At 46.5% G+C, this 18,115-nt stretch overlaps 1 protein-coding gene across 1 annotated transcript in view; it reads left to right on the forward strand.

The window, feature by feature from the left end:
• The first annotated feature begins 4,099 nt into the window (after positions 1-4,099).
• The window catches only part of Msrb3 (methionine sulfoxide reductase B3), a 127,768-nt gene continuing 113,752 nt past the window's right edge, over positions 4,100-18,115 (forward strand). Inside the window, exon 1 of the mRNA XM_028869607.1 lies at positions 4,100-4,220. The gene's annotated coding sequence lies outside the window, so the exon portion shown is untranslated. The remainder of the gene's footprint in view (positions 4,221-18,115) is intronic.

Consider the following 18,115-nt stretch of genomic DNA (forward strand, 5'->3'; position numbering starts at 1 on the left):
TCCTTGCTGTCTAGCTCAGGCTGGCCTTGAACTTGTAACACAGCTCCTGCTTCAGTCTCCAGAGTGCTAGGATGACAAGCCGCTCCACCAATGCTCAGCCACCTCCCGTTTTTTTTCATCCCCACAGCTGCCGGTGTTGTTTGGTGGCATGTGACCATTTCATGTTCGCTGTGGCTGAACAACGAAGAGAGGCTGCCTGGTCCTGGTGGCCCGTTCTTTGTGACAGACTCTGGCAAGGATGGTGCAAGAGTCAGTGTCGTAGGACGTTATTTTAAGCTGTGTTACATTTGTTTATGTGGTGGAACGTTTGCTTAATGATGCAAAGACATGCTGCGTTCTTTTATGGTGTATCTGTTGAACTCTGTGAAGCTGTGTTACTGTGCCTAAAACACCTGATGCTCTAATAAAGAGCTGAATGGCCAATAGCAAGGCAGGAGAAAGGGTAGGTGGGGCTGGCAGGCAGAGAGAATAAATAGAAGGAGAAATCTGGGAGGAGCAAGAGAGATCAAGCAGTGAGAAAAGAAGGGGCCAGCTACACAGCCACCCAGGCACACAGCCAGCCACGGAGTAAGAGTGAAAGTAAGAGATACAGAAGTAAGAAAAGGAAAAAGCCCAGAGGCAAAAGGTAGCCGGGATAATTTAAGTTAAGGAAAGCTGGCTAGAAATAAGCCGAGCTAAGGCCAGGCATTTATAACTAATAATACATCTCTCCGTGTGTGATTTATTTGGGAGCTGGGTGGCAGGCCCCTCAAAAGAGCAAAAGAGTAAAGAGTCAAAAAAACAACCAACAGCAAGTCAGATGTTTCCTTCTCGGGCATCTGATTATGAGACAGCTGGCAAGGGCCGGGAAGGTAGGTAAAGAGACAAAGAGCCACAGCAGTACAAAGCGTTCCTGTGTTCTGAAACATGTTCTAAAACATGAAGCATTAGAGCTGTGGCTCTCGGACACATGCGGTTAGTAGGAGCAGTTAACAGCCCATGAGTTAGCCAATGCAACTGGTCTCCCACACTGTGCCTGGTGTGATGTAAACATCTGCCAGTATGGCATCGGGGCAGGGGAGCGATGGCGTAGGAAGCAGGGGGAGGGATTCCTTTTTTTCTTGAAATCAAGCAATGCTTAAAATAATAGGTACGATTATTGTTACTAAGTCTATGGTGAAAGGGCATGTGGTGGTTTGAAAGGAAACGTCCCTCAGAGAGTGGCACAGTTAGGAGGCGTGGCCTTGTTGGAGGAAGTGTGTCACTGTGGAGGCGGGCTTTGAGGGCTCATCTATGCTCGAGCCACGCCCAGTGAGATAGACCACTTCCTGTTGCCTACAAGCTGGGATGTAGGACTCTCCGATCCTTCTCCCGCCATGACTGCCTGCAGGTCACCATGTCACACCATGACAGTAATGGACTAAATCTCTGAAAATGTACGCCACTCCACCTAAATCTTTTTCCTTTACAGGAGTTGCCGTGGTCACAGTGTCTCTTTACAGCCGCAGGAACCCTAATTCAGGGCATTTAGAAACATTGTGGAGATCCGTGATTAGATTATGGAACTCATAGCATAGTGGTCTGTAGGTAGTGCCTTTCCTCTTCCCTGAGCCATCAAAGGTATGGCCCCACCTGTGAGGCCCAGAAGCCAGTTAAGCCTCTGATCCAATTTCACTGTGAATCTTTACCCCCTGTACCTGAGACAACCTGAGTGCCTGCCAGATACTTAAAGCCATAAGAACCCAAGGGACACACTCTTTGAAGCTACCTCTTTTTGTTTTAATGTCAAGAAAACAGACCATAGTAACATGGTAAGAAAGATGTATGTACACTGGATTGGGGCTTGAATTCCAACACTACTCCATTGCTTCTGGAGTAGGGTTCTGTTCCTATGCCTCAGTCTATGTAACTGCAAAACAGACAAAACTACTAAGTTTACAGATATTTGGCAGGATTCAAATGAGACATTGGGTGTCAAACATCTAGTTAATATCTGCTGTTTACTATACACCCATTAACTGGAGTCTTTTTTTTTTTTTTTTTTTTACCTCTCCTTAACATACTTAATTCGGGTGTTTAGAGTAACTGTTGGCAGGTGAAGCCTGCAAACTGGTCCTTACCTCCTCACCTAGATGAACACAGATCGCTCTGCAATGGCATCGCTTTCTTATACCTTTGCCTCTTAACCATCGTTGCAGAGAAACATTTTAAGCATAGCCACAATTGCCTCAGTCCTTCGAAATGTGCTTTTGGCTTATGCAGAGAGTTCCTATCTCCAGCTTATAAATGGCTGAGCTCTTTTTAGTTTTAAAGACAGATGATGGGGAAAGGACTGTGCTAGCTGTTCCTGGAAAACAGGAGAAAAACAGCTGCTTACGTAATACAAGCAGGGTGTGTGTGTGTGTGTGTGTGTGTGTGTGTGTGTGTGTGTGTGTGTGAGAGAGAGAGAGAGAGAGAGACAGAGAGAGACAGAGAGACACACAGAGAGACACACAGAGAGAGACAGAGAGCAAGTGAGCAAGTGAGCAAGTGAGCAAGTGAGCAAGTGAGCAAGCGGGGGTGGGAGGGGGGGGAGGATACTAACGTTTCCCATTCTATTCCAGCTGTCCGGGTACAGTGTTCCGGGTACACAGCTGAATAGTAATATTACAGGGTTCTTTAAAGGCCTCCTTTACTCTATTACAACATATCTATCCACTCTTAGTTTCCTTAGGTCATTTGTCCTTCGATCCTTCGATCCGCTGTCATTGCTAGCACATGAAGTGAAATCTGCCCATTTGTAGGGTGGAATTCACGGGACCTAAAAGTTTTTAATGCCAGATGTTTTAGGGGCCGACACACAAGTGCACATGCACTGAGTTTTGGCTTATGGGCCTTCATACTTTGCCAGAATTGGATTTGTTTGGAAATGAGGTTTGCTAACTTTCAAATAAAAGCGGTTCCAAGCACAGTGTGATGTACAAATGATCTCCCTTCGGTGCATGTTAAAATAACCCACCCTCTAAATCAGTTTGACATTTACCCCTTCAGTGTTTTGCCTCAATTAATCACACGTCTTCATCATCTTAATATGTTGAGAAGTAATTGTATAACATCCCACATCTCCAGACCCTGTCAAAATTTTGTTTGGGGGAAAAATATATATTATAGTAATTAAGACAATTATATTGTCTGGAGAGGCGAGGGGTCATTTGGATCTGATTAATCGTGGAATTAGCGCCAAAGAAAAGTCAGGTGGTCACATGCTTGGGCCTGTAATTAAACATCTGGGAAGGCCATTTTGGTCACCAGAGGTAGCACTTTTTGAATCCATTTCAGTGTTGCACTTTGGACAGCCTGCAGTAAATACAAAATTGTGTGTGTGTATGTGTGTGTGTGTGTGTGTGTCTGTACGAATATGAATAAAGGTTGGTGTAAACCAGCATTTAGCTGCTGTGGAAACTTTTTCGGTCAGCCTGCTTTGATTCCATATATGGTGTTCAAATAAAAGTTCAGGGGATGCCCTTTTGCTGATCTCACCGCAGGCAACGCAACACACACACACACACACACACACACACACACACACACACACACACACACAGTGGGAGTGGTGAGGACTCTCTCACTCCTGGGCACACACACAGTGGGGGTGGTGGGGACCCCCGGGGACACAAGCGGTGGTTCTCTGTATTGTGGGTCTTCAGTACACTTAGGCACGTTCATGTCACCCCTTGGCTGGCACCTCTCCATCTTCGGACCGGCCAGAACTTTCCATCCCGTCACCGCCGGGACATGTCACCCCGCAGGTCCTGGGCTCTCTGGCGGTTCTGACCCCCCGCAGGGTTCCCAGGTGGAGGCTCCGAGGCGGCTCTGCCCCGGGGTCCGACCCCCCTTGCAGAGCTGGCGCTCGGGGCGGTGGAGGCGGCGCAGGAGGCGGGAGTTGGCGGCTTCCGCGCTCCGGGCAGCGGGCCCCGTGCTCGGCCGGCTCGCCCCGCGGTCCTCCCTCGCTCGCTCTCTCGCTTGCACACTCGCTCGGCTCCTATGCTCATATTTGGACTCGGCCGCCCGTGCCCAGGAATTTCCCGTCATGCCTCCCGCCGCCCCGTCTGTCGCCCGGAGCCGGGAGGGAGGAGGGAGGCGGACAGCGGCGGCGGCGGCGGCGGCTCGTCTGCCCCGGAGTGTGCGGCGGACCCTCCCGCGCCCTCTCGCGCTCTGCCTCGGTCTCTGCCTGGCTACGGCCGCGGCCACCACGCTGCCCGGTGAGTCCGCCGACCCCGCCTCGTCCCATCCGGCCCTCCGACCCCACCGAGTCAGGCTTGGGACCCGAGCTCCCCCTCCGCATCCCATCCCCGCCCCCACCCCACCCTTCACCCCCCATCCCGGGAGCACCGGCGCCACCTCTCAGCCTCGAGAGCGTCATCCCCCGGCCGCAGAGCCCCGGGCGGGTCCCAGGGACGTGTGCGCGGAACGAGGTCAGGCGGGGAGCTGACACCTTACCCGTCCCCGTCCCGTCCCCCACCCCACCGCGAACCTGAGCCGCGGGAGCCACTGTCCCCAAGCGTGGGGCCCCTGGGTGACTCCGCGGGGTGGCGGGGGCGTGGGCTGCAGCACTTCCCCCGGGCGCGCTCCAGCTCCGCTCCGGCCTCAGCCTGCAGCCCTGGCCGGGATAACGGGGCCGGGGCGTGGGAACGTGGGAGACGCCACCCGGCCAGCGACCTCACCACATCCTGTCCCCTGCCCGCCACGTCCCGTCCCCGGGAGAGGGGTGCACCCGGGGCCCGGGCTGGCACCTCATAGGCCCCAACCCAGCAGCATCCCAGTGGAGCAGGTACCAGTTTTGTTTTGTTTTCCAGTGGAAACAAGTTATCTGAGCCTTTTATTTTTTAAATAAAAAAAAAAAAAAACAACAACAAAACTTTTCCACTGGGCTGTTTCAAGTCAAACTATCCGAGTAAAAAGTACGGTTCCTGCCTTTCTTTGGAGGTTATGCGATAAGGGTGGTAATTCTGAAGGCGGAACAATAAGGTTTTAGAAGAATTCTCTTTGAATCATGTAGAAAGTATTAGGGAATTTTTTTTTTTGTTGTTTTGTTTTGTGTGGGTTCCCTCCCTTGAGTGTCAAAAAACCAATTATTTGAAGTGTAGGGGAGATTTTTAAGGGGGATGTGACCTTGCAGGGGTTCTTGAATTTGGACGGGATCAACTAATCAAGGCTTGGTTCTTCTATTTTGTCCGGCGCGGCAAAACACTGTCATTATTGAAAACTGGGATAACTTGGGAGAGGCTAGGTGGTTGCTGTCTGGCCATCGGTGGACAGAACTGTCAAAATGAGATTCGGTTAACAGGGACGCACATGTTGGTTGGCAGTTGACGGCACCCCGGCACCCCGGGGCAGGGTGAGAGACAAAGTAGGCTATAGAGAGTAATTTTACGTATAAAATTTTACCCACGAAAGATTCTCAGGGTTATAGAGCTTACAAAGTTGTTTCTCAGGGCCGAGGGCGGTAGTTAAATGTACTGAATGTGCAGCTTGTGAATACTCACTTTAGCAGGGGCAGCCGTTTTATGTTTGTTTGTCCCTGAATATGGGTCTTCAGAAAGGACCCGCCTTTTAAAAGATTAGTAATCCAGGAGCTGCTTTATCGTCATCCTTGGGAATCAACAGATCCTGACTTCTCATTTTATTAGTGGACTTCTTTTTTTTTTTTTTTAAATATTTTTATTTTCTAATTAACTTAATTTCACATATCAGCCTCGGATTCCCTCGCCCTCCCTCCAGTCAGTGGACTTCTAAAAACTTCTGGGCTGGATGATAAGGGACTGGCTGTGCTGAAGCGGATATATGAAAAATTATTTTTCTATGTGTGATATGTTGACTTACTTCATGCCTGTGGCCCAGCAGACTTTGAAGACCAAAATCAACTGTACTGTGGCATCTTGCCAGTTTTGAGAACACCAAGTTTATATTTGGACTACTTAAACATAGTCTTAAAGATTTGTTTCTACCTGATATGCCAATCAAGTTTCCGATGCTTTCAATAGTTCCCTATGCGGATGTCTGGAATTTCCTTTTTTTTTTATGATTATTATACTCAGTAGCTCTTTGCCATTTGGATTTTTGTCCCAGTGCCTAAACTGCCTGTCTGCCAAGGTTGCAGCATACAGTGTCATTTAGATTTTTGAATCAAAGCACTGTTTTCAACTTTTAAAGTTTCTTGTTCCAATATTTTCATCAGAAGTCCTTGCTCTTTCCTTAATGTCTAACTCCAGCATGGTGGGACACCTTCTCATCCCAGTACTCAAGAGGCAGGGACAGGCAGATTTTTGTGAGTTCGATGTCAGTCTGGTTTGGATAGCAAGTTCCAGGCCAGTCATGGCGAAGACAGAGTCAGAAAATTAAAAAAAGTCTAAAAACTATCCCGTCAAATAGAATTCATCAGTTTTTCTGATGTATTTTTCACTTAATAAGCAAACATAGACTTTTAAACCATCAGAAAACAATGTTAGTAAATAATGCTTTTGAGCTCCATCATAACTAGTCAGAGCCCTTTGATTTTTATTCCCATAAAAATATATTTTATATTTATTACATTTTGCATATATTTTATACATGTGTATATGTGTTTATAACGTTGCAGTTGCAGATTTGGCGGATGAATTTGGTCCCAAAGTTTAGCTGCTTTTTCCGTAAATGCCTTCCAACTACAGGATTCTAAATTACTCTTTTTGTTTGCATAACCTCTCGGAACCACCCACCTCATTCCTTCGAACATCTGCGTGGCAATCTTTGACTTGCTACACGTGTTAAACTGGTCTACAGGTAGTCGGGTCTGATGGGCGTGGCCTCAGCTCTGGGGCGCCATCTGCTCTCGGGATTGGCTTGATAGATAGAAGGCACCTACATTGGCTTGATAGATAGAAGGCACCTACCTGACCAGAGCTCCTCAAAATTCAGTTGCATATGCCCTTCCCCTTCAAGACAGAAAGGGCTGCTTGTGTCGCTGGCAAATGTCTGCCTGTTCTTTGTAGGTAAACTGAAGCCTCTGGCACATCGTGATAACTTGGTTTTGGTATTTGGGTCAGGGAAGATATCAGAGGACACTCAACACTTCTTGTCCTTGGAAAGCCTGTTGCTAGTCCCCCGGGGAACCTTCCAAATGAAATCCCCTAGATTGAGGCCTTGCTTTATAATCTGGTCACATGTCTTCACAGTGAACGTGCCTTTGGATGGGAGCACGATGAGCCTTTTAATTCTCTTGATTAGAATTTCTTATTGCTGGACACAGATCTCACAACTTTACCTTGAATGCCCTTTATTTTCTCTTTCTTGGTCGTAATTTCATTCTCCTTGTAGAACGTTCACTGTGGTCCCTGCTCCCTGTTAGTGTATTCAGTTGCTCAACTTTCTGGAAATTTTTTCCCCCAGAAGCCTTTAAGAGAATGTAGGAAAAGTAGAACGGCGATGAGTCAGTTGACTTTGTGGAAGATTTTGATTACTACTTGTTTCAAGTGACAGAAATAAACCTGAACTAGTTTTAGTCGAAAGGAAGGAAGGAAGGGGGAAAGGAATGTACTGGAAGACCATTGGAAGCCAAGTGCAGACAGACCTTATTAGGGCCTACGATTATGAACTATCACGGAGTCTGGAACGCTCCCGGTCCCTGCCTCCATTGGCTTCACTGTTCTCTGGCTGTGTTTGTTTTTTGTTCCTGTGTCTGCTCTTTGCTGTTTAAAGTTACATGTTGCTGCTCAGCAGCTCTTATTCTCCTTCTGTGTCCTTTGCCCACAAACACAGAGCTCGGTCCTGTTTCTGAGCAAAAGATCCTGATACACACAGTTTGGGTCACATGGTTGGTCTAGATTCCCCAAAGTCTCTTTTCATAGCCATGTAGAGAGTTTGAGTTGGCCTTTTTCACATCTCAAATAGATATATACAAATTTGAGACAGGGGTTCTTTGTGTAGCCTGGTTGTCCTGAAACTTGCTCTTAGGCCAGGCTGGCCTTGAACTCAGAGATCCACCTGCCTCTGCCTCTTAAGTGCTGGAATTAAAGGTGTGCACCACCACTGCTGGGCTGGGATAATTAGTCTTTACGCTGCATAATTTCTTCTTGATTACAGTGTGTGTAAGGTGGGCAACATTGTCAGTGGGCACCAGACATCATGGGGTTCCTTCTCCTGCAGGAGTACTGAGGGGGGACCCTCTGGGGAGGCAACCGGGTGCATGTCACACTCAGGAATTATGAGCTTGGCATGGACCAGAGTGGTGAAAATCCCGTATGCTGACCATTAATCCATTCTGCAGGCCGTCAGCTGTACATTTTCAGGAATCCACTCGCTAAAATGTTGAGTCCACGTGGCTGTGTATGTAAATTCATTAGGAGTATGTAAATGATAGAGGCATTCTAAATAGAAATAATGTAGGGAGCATGAGTTGATGAGGTTTGGCTTGCTGCCCCGACCTTTGCTTTTCAGAGTGGTTGAAGTCTTCGCAGTCTCTTGTCAGATCCTATTTTGTGAGTCCTTCTGTATCTAATCGAATCTTTAACTTCCTTCGGCGTCTATAAGAGCTGGTGCCACCTAAGACCATATGTATTCACTATGTGGCTGGCTGGTGGGTGGCCTGCCATTCTGAGAAGGCCTGGGCTCAGTCATGTTGAATCTGAAACCCTCACACCCACTACCACCCTCCTCCTCCTCGACACTGGAACACAGGTGCGCTATCCTCTCCTAGTCTTTGTCCGTTTGTTCGGTTTTAGAAGCTTTTCCATGAACACTCCACAATTTCCCGTGTGGAGATGGACTATGTAAAAGATAGGCCGTCTCCCCATCAACGGAAGTGATGCATGAGGGGAGGTGACCGCAGACTCATGTGGGCGGGGATCGGCTTTGGTGGGGCGCACGGTCTTCTATCAGACAGAGCAAACAAGGAGTGGAGCACCTATCAAGAGGAAGAGTGTGACAATAACGAGGTGGAAAAAAATTTGCTTTGGCTCAGAACATGCAAGACTCTTAAGGACAGGCCTGAAGATTTGGACTGGCCTAATAAGCTGTGAAATTGGAGTTTCTTGGTCCCTGAAACGGCACAGTCAGAGTTGAATTGTAGGTTGCCTTTCTAACAGTTCACAGGATGAATTGAATTGGCAGAGAAACCACCGGGTGAATAAGAAGCAACCCGAGAGGTTTTTCAAGAAATAAAGGCCTGGATTAGGGAGTGGCCATGGGGTGGGTGGGGGAGGAGGCGTTGCTGAGGTGCATGGGGCTGACACCTTTAATTGGGCATTGAGAAAGAGAGGGATAGATAAAAGCTCTTGGCAACATGTTAAGCTCCGGTGACGACGGAGAGAATGTGAACTCAGAACAGGTTTGTAAATGGAACGACATAAGCGTTAGTTTCAGATCTCGTCTGCTTTTTGGTGCTGATAGGACATTCCCGTGGGAGTGTGTAGTTAGGATCGCGTGTGGCGGAGGCTTGGAGGGGGAGACGGCAGGACTAGAAATAAAACATGTATGAGTGAGGAGGACCGGCATGGAGGGGTAAGAGGAGAACATTGGTTGGCTTGTGTACAAGGAGGGATACGCAGAAAGCACCCTAAAGGAGACAGAATTTGATAAGGCTTTAAAAGATGTCCACTCGGCACCTGGCCTTCTGTCTGTGAGCTGCCCTGCTGGAGGAACGTTGCTCTTCTAATTCCTCCTATAACATCGAACACAAGACACTGCATCCAGAAAGCCCTTAGTCTGCACAGTGGGGCGCTCCTTCCTCACTCTCCTCCTCAATAATTGAGACTTCAAGTTATTCAGTTAGTTCTGGACACGTATTCTCTCACACATTCCTCTTCAGTCCTCCTTTTATCTCCCCGCCAAGAAATGGGCAGAGAGTGGAGATAGAATGGAGTATTCTGGGTTCTCTGCCGACTCTATGCTTTAGGGGCGCTTCCCATCGCCATGGTCAGGTTATGTGTCCCTTTTGATATTTTCTTTGTCTAAAATACACGATGAAGCAGACAGTCACCTCACTCCCCTTTGTACTAAAAAAAAAAAAAAATTAAAATAAAATAAAATCCCTAAGACATGAATGCCCTGTCCATCAGCTGTCATCAGCATGGTTTCTGCACCCTGGAGTTAGCCGCCCTGGCCACTGTCATAGAGAAGGGTGGCTATCTTGGCCTGTCTACTCAGAGCATCCAACTGTGGGGTGATGTAGAAGCCTCTGGGCAATGTACTGATGTCTGAAGTAAAGTTCAGGGAACACCTTCCACGTGAGGCTTTATTTATGTGGGTTGTAGAGACTGATGACATCTAGAGCTGATTAAAAGTGAACCAGAGAGAGAGAGAGAATGGTGGCCTGGAATGTGTGTTCTCAGGGCCCAGCTTCCATGCTAACAGTATATCCTGATTCTGAGTTTTTAAAGACAGTGCCTTGGTCTTCACATGTGGGTAGTGACAGGTTTATGTACAGAGTGGAGTATTAAGAATAATTTCTTCCTCTCTAAATAAAAGGAAACAAGAGGACTCCCATATGCTAATAGCTGCACTTTTAGTAGCTGTTGACTGAGAAAACGCATAACAGCAGAAAGCTACTATAAAATTTTGAAATTCAACTTTGAATATAAAAGCATACCCATATGCTTACGGCGTGCACATGCAGGCATTATGACTTCCAAAGCTTGTAGGCTGCACTTGGTTCTCTGGCTTTGTGGCTATTCTCAAGGACATTCTGGATTCAGCATCCCCCGGTCATTGTCTCAATTTAACTTTTTTGAAAAATCACTGAAATTTTGAATCAAAGGAAATTCCTCAAAATCTTCTCACAGTAACTGCTACCTGCTTTTGTTTTTATTTTTTATTTTTATTTTTTGGCCAGAAGATGTACTGGCTGAGACTGGGTTATGACATGGTCTCAAGGATGGGGAGACAGACAGTCTACTTCAGAAACTTTGTTTTCACACATCATTCCTAGGTCTATAACATGATTTTAAGGTGAAATTTGCATAGCACACTTCTAGCACTCACTGTTTTGGTCACACCTGCCTGCCATTGTTTTACATAATATAATGAACTCTTATAGTTTCTTGGATTGGTTATTTTATTTGGTGACTATAAAAGTACTTCAGTACATATGTTAAGCATAAGTCATTATTGAGAATAAGCCTGTGCTCCATGGGAATATAAAGTAGTCCTTGTATAAATCTGTCTTGTTTTTATGTTTATTTTTTGTTTTTATTGTGTTTGATGACTTACAGAATCTGGGCTTGGTTGGAGTTGGAAAGATTGGTAATGTGTTAATAAGGAAAAGTGTGGCCACGTCTCCTGGGACCTTGTCCAGATTAGATAAGACAGTGGGTGAGAGGCCGGCCATCAGCACTCTTGGTTCCAGTTTCACAATAATTGAAAGGGAAAAAATTCACTGTCATCGTTGCTTCTGGTTTTCCAAAAATTATATTAGGTTTTTAATATTTTATGTGTATGAATATTTTTACCTGCATATATGTCTGCGCCATATTTATGCAGTACCCAGGGAGGCCAGAAGAGGGCACCGGATCCCCTGGAACTGTAGTCACAGATGGTTGTGAGCGGTCATGTGAGTGCTGGGAATTGAACCTGGATCCTCTGGAAGAGCAGCCAGTGCTCTTAACAGCTGAGCCATCTCTCCAGCCCTTGATTGCTTGCTGGGAATGTGTCAGACTGCCTTAGTGTGCCAGGAAGAGAATGGGTTGAAGGGCAAGGATGCTCACCTATAGGAAGGGCAATTTGAAACACTGCGGGTTCTTTTATCGCCCAGGAGGGTTGAGAGGCAGTCATGCAGTGGCCTGAGAGGAGCAGTGGGTGGCGGCTGGAAGACTCTGTCCTCCCAGCTTGTTCCTGCTCAAACTGCTTAACTCTCTTATGCTCCTGTTCCCATAACTGCAGAATGAACGAGCTTCCTGTGATGTTTTTTTTTTCTTTTTGTACGCATCTATAGCCTGCGGGTTGTCTCGAAAGTCTGCCAGGAGCTTCCGTAACTTTTAAGGGAAATAGCATGGATGACAGATTGTCTAGAATTATGTTTTTCGTGTCACGCTTTAAGTTTCACTCCTCTGTTGACCTACCTGCAAACATTCTCTAAGATCTTAAGTTTGAACTTTGTGTCCTGGCGCGCCCAGTCATTTGATCGATAGCTAATGTTACATAACCTTTTAAAAGATTCAGTGTTTGTTTAAAGGATAGACTGCAAGCATGTTGGAAAGCATCACACAAATGCCCTGTCTGAATTCAGGAACAGCAGTCAGCATTAGAAAGGATGCCTGTTTTTACAGGGCAGCACCCAGGGGTTGCTTGTTTACGCTTGAGAGTGTGTCTCAGAGGGGAAATTTCAGGAAGTGTATTAACGGGGTAGATAACCAGCAGAATTCGCCCTCTGGCCACCCTAAAAGTAGACTGAACTCTTAAAACTGGTTAAAAAACTAAAACAAAAGGTAAAAACAATAACAACAGCAAAACGCTGTGCTTATATGACTCGTGAGCATTGTAGAAGTATCTCACCTCTACGGTTTATTAGTCAGCTTTTGCTCTGTTCTTATTTGAAAATATTTCACACATGCAAGAGGAGTGTGTAAATAAGGTATCTTTTTCTTCTCCCTCCGGAGCTGAGGACCGAACCTAGGGCCTTGCTCTACCACTGAGCTAACTCCCCAACCCCGTAAATAAGGTGTCTCTATAAAGCAAACAGAGTCTGGTCTTAAAAGTCCGAGTGCCCCATCCAGCTTCAGAATGGAATGTGGGAGCCGTCTCTGTGAAGCCTCAGTTGTATCTTCTGCCGCCTGGCGTTATCTACAAGTGCTGTGCGATTTTCTCATTTCTCACCAGCGAGGGTGGGAGCTCCTGCTGTCTTTATCCCTGCACCAGAGAGGTAAGCTTCTATTACACGTTCCCGTTCTGCACGCTCTGGTCCTTTATATACCGATGTCGTTATCTGCTGGACATAGTGTGTGTCTTGCTTTTTCTCCTGAAACATCTTTGTGTTTCTAGATTGCTGTGTACCCTACATTAAAAAAAAAAAAAGGCCAGCATTTTTTAAATGTTTTATACATTTATTTATGTGTGTGGGTGCCAGTGTGTGCTTGTGTTTGTGTTTGTATGTATGCCTCTGTGGGTGTGGGTGCGTGCACACATGCTTGAGCACACACTCATACACACACACACACACACACACACACACGCATATACACACACGCACCATGGTGCACATGTGAAGGCAACTTGGGAGAGTCAGGTCCCTCCTTTCACCATGGACTTCAGGGATCAAACTCTGGTCCTCAGGCTTGGTGGCAGGTACCCTCTACCTGATTCGCCATCTTGCTGGCCCCAAATATCCTTTTTTTTTTTTTTTTTTTTTTAAAGGGGAATTTTTATCATCTTACGTGAATCAGTTAACACCCTAGGATTTTTCAGATAGCTTGCATCTGTCAAGCGATACTTGCTGCATCCATCAGCCATGTATAATCGTTAATAAAAAAACCCCTTCCAATGTGAAATGACCAGAGGGAAAAATAAAGTTCTGGGTAGGGGCTGGAAACAACTGGTTTTATGCTAACCTCAAATTACAGAAGTGGAAGTATTAGCATAAGGAGTAAAAGCCTTATAAATCCTTACGATTTTAAAAAGTAAAAATTTAAAGATAAAAGTAGAAACAAGAAATTAGAAGTGGTCTCTTATTTTTTAAAATAACCTCAAGTTGTTAGGAGCGTTGAAATGATCTTTCATTTTATTTATTTATTTATTTATTTTTTGGTTTTTCGAGACAGGGTTTCTCTGTGTAGCTTTGGTGCCTTTCCTGGGACTCACTTGGTAGCCCAGGCTGGCCTTGAACTCACAAAGATCCGCCTGCCTCTGCCTCCCGAGTGCTGGGATTAAAGGCGTGCGCCACCACTCCCCGGCTTTCATTTTATTGTTTAAGAATTTCTTATGTACAACTGTTCCTCCTCTACCGTCCCACCACTCTCTCTTCCTGATTTTATGTGCTCTGTTTTTAACCCCCCTAAGTTCACTTGGTGCTGTCTAGATGTGCATGGGTGTAGGACCATCTCCTGGAGCTTGGATGCCCTCCGGGGATTCACTCTCTCCTAGTGGCTGTCAGTTTTCAATGGCTCCTCAGCTAGCGGTAGGGCTTTGTGACCCCTCCCCTTGTCCAACATGAGATTTTTTTTTTTTTTGTATTTGTTTTTTCAAAACAGGGTTTCTCTGTGTAGCCCTAGCTCTCCTGGAACTCGCTCTGTAGACCAGGCTGGCCTTGAACTCACAGAGATCCACCTGCCTCTGTCTCCCAAGTGCTAGGATTAAAGGCGTGCGCCACCACTGCCCGGCTCAACACCAGATTTTTGTCTGGCTTGATCTTGTGCAGACCTTGAGTGTGTAGTCATAGCTGTCGTGAGCGTGTGTGTGTGTGTGTGTGTGTGTGTGTGTGTGTGTGTGTGTGTGTGTGTGTGAGAGAGAGAGAGAGAGAGAGAGAGAGAGAGAGAGAGAGAGAGAGAGAGAGACAGACAGAAAGACAGACAGACACTGCCTTGCCCTGCCCTGTTTGGGCAGCACAGTTATACATCAGTCCTTCCTGACTTCTGACTCTCTTTCAGTCTTTCTTCCTCCTCTCCCATGATGACTGTGGAGCCTTGGGAGGAGGGTCTGGGATACAGAAGTTTCCTTTAGGGTGAGCACGTTGACTAGCTGTGGCTCTCTGTGTTAGAAGCCATAGGTGATCTATAGATAGAGAGAGAAGCACCTAGGAGGTTGTTTCATCCATGTTCATCTAGAATGTTATTAGTAGTTGGTTCTCCCTTAGGGCCTGCCATCTGCCCAGTCATAGGCTCTTGGCCTTAATAAAGATGCTAGACACGCGTTCTCTTTTGTACAGTGGGCCTTCAATCCAATCAGAAAGTGGGTTGTTGTTATCATGACATTTGTGCCACTCTTACACTGGCTGGCGATAGGCTACTTGCTACTGTGGCTTGCAGGGTTCATAGCCGAGGAACGCTGTTGATTACCAACACTCCCCACCCCCCATGGTAGCATAAAGCGTATAGTGTTGTCCAGCACCTGTAGGAATAAAACTTCCAGCTAAGTCCCAATTTGATTTTTTTCATGTTCTATGACTCAAGTACATGATGTTTAGCAACTGGGGTCTTACCTCTGGAGAATGCCAACCGCAGTGGCAATGACCTGTGATACTTTTTGGGGGGCTGGAGGGTGTCTTTGGGAGCCCATGGACCAACAACTTGAAAAGAGGTAACTCATTCCTGTCACTGGGTTTTTTATTTGATAGCCTGTCGTGTTTGGGAGAGACATTATACTCCCATTGTAGGCTGACCCCATTTAAACTCTTTTTTTATATGTGTATGTTCTAGGAAGCTTCTAGAATCTAGAATGGCCTCTCAAAGGCCTTTAAAGTTAGTTATCCTTCCCATGCTCCCTCCTCCACCCTGTGCTCTCATCCCTGATTCCACTCATCCCAACCCTTCTTGTTCCATTATTCTCCATTTATTCTTCAAACTGGTTTACAAATTCTTTATCTCCTTGTTATCGCTCTTTTTCTGCCGTCCACCCAAAACTATGTTTCGGCTCTTCTTACATGTGAGGTACTAATATGTCTAATGTTGGCGATACCATGTGAAATAGACAGACCTCAAGTCTGAGGTTTGTCTTTTTGGTTTGAAATTGCCATGTCCTGCTGTAGAAAAAGCAAGACCATTTTGTGGTAGGAGCATGACAGAGCAGTTAGAGTTGAGAATCAAGAGTAGAGTGAGATCATATAGGACTTTAATTTTTTTATGATAATTATTTACTTATTGTGTGCACACACATGTCAGCAGCAGGTGTGTGGAAGCCAGAGGATAACTTTTGGTTACTTGGCTCTCTCTCCTTCCACCATTGTGGGTCTTGATGATCAAACTCAAGTTGTCAGGCGCGGAAGCAAATATTTGTTATCTTCTGACAGTTTCCCCAGCCACTTCCTGGGTTTTTAGAGCATCCTGAGAGTTTAGATATGCTGAGCATGGAAGTGTTTAAGGGAAGTTAGGTAAGTGGTGAGTAGCCCAAATTTCACTCTGTCTCTTTAAAAAAAAAAAAAAAATATTATGTATGCAGTGTTCTGCCTGCAGGCCAGAAGAAGGCACCAGATCTCATTACAGATGGTTGGGAGCCACCATGTGGTTGCTGGGAACTGAACTCAGGACCTTTGGAAGAGCAGCCAGTCCTCTTAACCACTGAGCCATCTCTCCAACCCCCCCCCCCCCCCCCCGCCCCAAGCTTCACTCTTAAATAAACATTCTGGCTGCTGTCTGGGGAATAGATTGTAGGGACCAAGAATAGCAGCAGGTGCAGCATTTAGGACTATGTCACTGGTTCAGAGAGGGACTGATACTGCTTAGGATTAGGAGAGGAGGTGCCAGAGGTGAAGCCTTTGTTGGTATTACTTCCTTGAAATGAGCTGCTCTGGTGGAAGCCACTAATGGTGGTCTTTTTAAACCAAGTGGGTTCCATTTGCTCCTGGACTTTCTGACTTCAGGATGTTGGATACACTAGCCACTCCCATTCCTAGGAGCGGTCCTCTGTCTTGGTTTCTGACCCGTCTAATTGATGAAACCTATGTCTCAGTTCTTTCACTTGCAAAATGGAGGTGATAGTGTACCCATTGTTCGTAGGTGGTTTCAATCACGAAATGAAAGGGGTATGTGTGAGTGACTGTGGTGGTTTGAATGCGAATACTCCCGTAGGCTCGTATATTTCAACGATTGGTCCCCAGCTGGTGGAACTGTTTGGGAAGGATTAAGAGGTGTGGCCTTGTTGGAGGAGACGTGTCACTGGGGGCAGGCTTTGAGGTTTCAAAAAGCCCGTCCCATTTCCAGTGCCTCTCAGCTACTGCTTCAACTCCATGCCCTCCTGCCTGCTGCCTCAGTCTCTGCCCTGATGGTCATGGACTCTGACCCTCAGCTGTGAGCCCTCAGATCAAGTGCTTTCTTTTATAAGTTGCCTTGGTCGTTGGTGTTTTGCCACACAGACATAGGAAGGTAACTAAGATAGTTACTTAGCAGGGTCCCTTTCACAGCGACTGCACAGGAAATGCTCCCGGCAGCCATTATAGTCATGGTCATCCTTTGCCGTTCTGGGACAACATTTTTTTTTGACCTCTCCCTTCTGTGGTTAGCGCCTGCCTTCTAAATCTGGAACAGCTCACCTGGAGTTGAGCTATAGTTCACCTTTTCTCACTCAGTACATCTCCTCAAATAATCGAGTCCTCACTTCTTGGCTGCCGTTCCAGCCTGTATTTAGCTAACTTGTCCTCTGTTATCTCCCCATCAGCCCGGTCCCCTGCTCTTCACTTCCTTCTGGGTCATCACTGAGTGGATAACCTTGCCCCGGGCACCCTGACCTTGTCAAAACCAGAGCTTCCTTTCCTACCTCAACTTCGCCCCCCCCATCCCCCAGATTAGTAACTGCTCTTATCATTCCCACTGTTGCTTGAGCCGGGACTGTGGTCTCCTGACTGAAAATACCCATCACACCCACAGCAGACCTTTGTCTAGACCGCTGCACTAGAAATCAGTGTCCGCCTTGGGTCCTGTGTAGCTCCTACCCGTTTTCATTGTTCGTCCTATTGAAATTGAAATCTGCCTATCTAATAATAATAACACCACTGATTTCTTTTCTTTGTGCAAACCCTTACAAATGGCTTCCACGATTTGCCTTGTCAACTTCGTCATCTCATTCCTCAGCCTCAGCACACACTCCTTCTTCATAACCCTCAGTGAGTGACATTTACTCTTGTCTCCTGGCCAATATTTACCTTCTTTGTTTGGGACACTTCTTTCTTCCTTTTCTTTTTTTATGGGGTGCTAGGGACGCAACCCAGGGCCTTCCCAGTGCTCAGCGAGCTCAGTGTCCTCCGCAGCCACATCCCTGGCCACCAGATAGTATTTATTTCTTTGAAATTGTATGTGTATGAGTGTGTTGCCCACAAGTATATATGTCTACCGTGTGCATGCCTAGTGTGCACAGAGGTTGGAAGAGGGGGTCAGATCCCCTGGAACTGGAGTTACCGAGGGTCACGAGTCACCACCATGTGGGTGCTGGGAGTTGAACTCAGGTCCTCCGCAAAGAGCAGCAAGCGCTCTAAACCACCGAA

Source organism: Peromyscus leucopus, chromosome 18 (genome assembly GCF_004664715.2).
Source record: "Peromyscus leucopus breed LL Stock chromosome 18, UCI_PerLeu_2.1, whole genome shotgun sequence".
Classification (NCBI taxonomy): domain Eukaryota; kingdom Metazoa; phylum Chordata; class Mammalia; order Rodentia; family Cricetidae; genus Peromyscus; species Peromyscus leucopus.